The 4,199-nt window shown below is 35.4% G+C and overlaps 1 long non-coding RNA gene across 1 annotated transcript; it reads left to right on the top strand.

The window, feature by feature from the left end:
- Positions 1-1,797: 1,797 nt before the first annotated feature.
- On the top strand, positions 1,798-3,973 carry LOC135212633 (uncharacterized). The gene is made up of 3 exons (XR_010313948.1): positions 1,798-2,388; positions 2,885-3,083; positions 3,305-3,973. It is a non-coding gene; the product is annotated as an uncharacterized LOC135212633 (long non-coding RNA).
- Positions 3,974-4,199: the final 226 nt, after the last annotated feature.

The raw sequence follows: 4,199 nt of genomic DNA, 5'->3' as shown, positions 1-4,199 counted from the left end.
GGCTCTGTTGTGACGTGCATGTGTACAGTATGTTCCTGGAAGTCATGTTCTTAACCTGCTTTACTTTATGATTCTTTGCATCTGTGTTTTGTAATTTCTGTCATGGACTTAATGATGCAGATGAATTAATCTTTTTTTTGGACGCAGAAGTCTCCCAGATCAATTAATAATTAGGAAATTTCAAAATTTTTTCTCCATTTCGGTAAAGACTGGGTGAATACCAAGTCTTAGGCAGAAATTTCTTCTACTGCCTGGTGTTATTCCCCTTAAGTGATGAGAGAGAAGACAATACGCTTTTGGATATCGTTCTAAGCCTCTTGGTTCGCTTTTTCATTTTTTCTTCTACTGTAGAAACACCATAAACTTATATTATGTATTCTTTATACCTTTACATGAAATAGGGTCTAGATTTCGTCTGGCCAGTTTTAAACTACATTGGATGGCAAACATTTAATTTATAGGGATTTTCATTACGATTTAATAAGTGTAAGGATTGCTTGTGCACATAGTTGTTTGAGTATGTAAACAGGTGCATATAACCCTATGGATTTTCCCAAAATTTAGTTTAGTATTTTCCTTGAAGAATTATGGAGATACCAAAGTATTTTTTGTTAGGATTGAGGATTAATTCGTTGTTTTATCTAATGGTTGGTTTAAACAACACTAGAAAAGTTTAAGTCAACTAATCATCAGATCAAAGACAAGTTAATGTTAATATGAAAAAAGACGGATTATTTTTGTCATTCTCTTAACTGAAAATAATGATTTCTAATGATGGTCAGGGATTCCTTTGACTTTGACACATGTTAGTAATTATATATAATCAGCAAACTTTTTAAAAACATATCATTTTGACACAACCCAGAAACCTTTACCTGTAAAGGAATCAAGTGGCTTGGTGTAAGCTGAGCCGAGATATTTGTTCTTGTCCAGCTTGAATAGTGATAGTTTTTATGTTGTAAACCCCATTCTGCCTAATTGTGACTTACTATAAATTCCCCAATAATTGGCTTCTTGGATATTGCCCCCGACCAAACGGTATATACATCTTCCATGGTTTAATGAAATAAGTTCCGTTTTATTTCTATTAGACTTTCAACAAGATCAGAGATTCGCTAGTAATTGCAAAATTAACTGCCATTGGAGGGCGGCTTATAGTAGATTTATCAAGCTTTTTAAACAAGTCACATTAAATACAAGGATTACCAGCTGCGTTCATAAAACAGTCTTTTTTTTCACAGATACTGAAGCCATCCACAATATCTGGAGTTTCACGAGTGTAAAGGAAAGTCATCTCTTCCCAAAATTCATCCGATGGATAAATTTCCCATCACTGAGAATATTCGTGACTATCCGGTAAGTAATAGGTTGAAGATTTAGAGTACTGTACATGTAAAATTATGCAAGTGTCTTCCAAAAGCTCCGTAGTCCTCTAGATTGTAAGAAAGAAGGAACATCATTATTATGACTGCTATAGTATATATCTAAATTACTAGGTATCTTAAGAACAGCCAAAGCATATGAGAATTGATTGAATTTTGTCTTGGCCCCTGGCAAGTACATTCTTTTGTATAACTAAAAGTACCTTTCCATTCCACAGAATGTGATAGGAGACAGTGGAGTAATCCGGTTGAAACACCATTGAGCACTCATTCTACATTACTTTATTCGATTCTCTCTCTCTCTCTCTCTCTCTCTCGACTTCTCCTCTTCTCTCTCGTCTCTCTCTCTCGTCCTCTCTCTCTCTCTTAAAATCACTAGAAACGTTATTTTTTTTAATCTATTGCAATTCTGGGGCATATACTCCTCGCCCCCCACCCTCTCTCTCATTTGAATTCCTAGACAGTATTGCGCTAGTTATTAATATGGATCAGGTAGCTGCAAGTTTCAGAACTTATATTAAGCAAATTTACATGATCTCATATTTATGAAAGCCTTTCTAGGCTATAATCGTTTGCTTTAGTGTTTTTGTCTTATTAATATTGTTGATGTAAAATCAGTATTAACTCAATACTTTTTCAAGGTTAACTCGGGAAAATTTAGTTATTTTACCCTTTCAGCAGAGATTAGACACGAGCATTTGGATATTAATTTTGTTTCGCACGAGGAATAAGTAACAACAACCCGTTAGGCCTTATTCCGCTAAAGTCTAAACCTTCTCACGTTTCACGAGTGCTTTGTGATGGTTTTACTAAAGGATTAATGCCACGGTCAATGGCACTGAATAAGCAGCTTTGGTGGAGGTCTGGGTAGTGCCACATCGAACAAGACAAGAAGGATTCAGTGTCGTCAGTGGTTGAAGACGCAGTTCCTGGGTTGGCTTTTGTGCATCTTCTTTAGGGATTGGTCGACTGATTCATTGCTCAGTTGCTTTGCCGCCCAAGTGAGGTAGGAGGTATTATTGCTTTTACTGTCATCGTCATGTTTTGTAACTCTTCATCTGTAATGATTTTAGGGTATTCAAGTTTTCTGCCATGAAATAGTATAGTGTAAAAGACTATTATAACCCCCCCACCCCCAACACCCACACACACACACACACACACACACACACACACACACATATATATATATATATATATATATATATATATATATATATATTAAATATATATAATGTATATATAATATATATATATATATATATATATATATATATATATATATATATATATATATATACATACACATAAAATTAGATTAAGCATGGCTATCTTAATATTTAAGCAGATATTAAGCATATAGACAAGCTAGTTTTCCAGTTACCAATGAAAACTATCAAAAATTTATCCAGATCATAGGAGGATTAAAGGTGTTCAGCCAAGCACTCTGCATTTGTTTTAGCAGCATCATATCAACAAAGTTTTCTTCTAAATAACTGCAGAACAACCAGAGAGACCCCGGGTCACCAAGTAACCTGGTAACAAACAAATGTCCTGATTGACTCCCCTTGCACCTGGTGCCCGGGCATGGGTACATCCCAATTTCGAAGATAACGTTATGGAGACCATCCTTCAAGGTGAAGACTACTCACGACTCTGATGGGGGGCCCGTTAAACATCGTTTGCTTAACTGTTGGACAGGTAAGGATAGTTAAATGATACTTCGTTCTGCGTATGGGTTTCTTACTGCTCTAGTACAGAATCGAAATTTTATTTTTCTTTGTAGATTAATTCCGACAAACTTCCTTCATGAGTCAGAAAATGTATTAACTTATGATGAAATGATGATGATGATTTGGGCATCTTTCTTTATTTTTATTTTTCGATTGCTAAAACTTTTTTTTTATCTATGTTTGTTGCAGGGCAGTCAAGAAGCCAATTTGAAACGGCAACTACCTGGAGGTCGATGAAGTGTTCTCAGGTGCAGAAGCAGAGGAGATCGTACAACATAAATACTGTTCAAGTTTTACTTGGACCAAAGATAAAGCAGCATCGAACAACTTTTGTCGTTATGTTGAAACACTTGCAGGCCTTCTCTTTCAAGAGTGATTTTTCAGAGCAGCTTTCAAACATTTTAAAATGAGGAAAGATTGAGACTTTTTAACTACCAATATGTTTGTGTCACGTTCAGCTTAGAATTTGTTGTTCAGACTTCAATATATTATTTAAGAGATAAAATCATCACATAAGTCTCACGCCCTGTAGAAGTAGTATATAGTATCATTACTTACAGAATGATAATGAAAATATTCTCTAGCCTGAAGAACTACGTCGATTATTGTTTGTGCCTATGAGTATCAGTTTTTTTGTCGTTGCATCACGTATTCCTTAAAATGAACACGCGTTATGTATGCGGATAAAAACAAGGAAAGCTATGTCACTGGTTTGAATAATGGAGAATAGTTGAGAAGTAATATAGGTATTAAGGTATCCTATGACCCCATAGCGATAGTTTTGCAGCTTTAGTGGAATAAGTTTAGAGTTACAAGGAGTTATAAGTCTCAAAGACTTGTTGGTCCGTCCGAGGAGACATTGTGTGGCCACTTATCTCTAGAATCAGGTTATGTTCATTCACAGTGTCCTAATGATTTTGTCTAGCGAGAGAGAGAGAGAGAGAGAGAGAGAGAGAGAGAGAGGGTGAGTATTAGTGATAACAGGAAACGTCACGTGAAGGTCACAGCTATTTTAATGTTATTGTCAAGTGATAAGCAATATAAGCTGAACCGAGGAATATTTAATTGAGATCAGAAATGTTGA

The sequence above is a fragment of the Macrobrachium nipponense genome, chromosome 19, assembly GCF_015104395.2.
Source record: "Macrobrachium nipponense isolate FS-2020 chromosome 19, ASM1510439v2, whole genome shotgun sequence".
NCBI lineage: Eukaryota > Metazoa > Arthropoda > Malacostraca > Decapoda > Palaemonidae > Macrobrachium > Macrobrachium nipponense.
The sequence above is the reverse complement of the archived record's forward strand: the minus strand, read 5'-3'. Positions and strand labels throughout refer to the sequence as shown.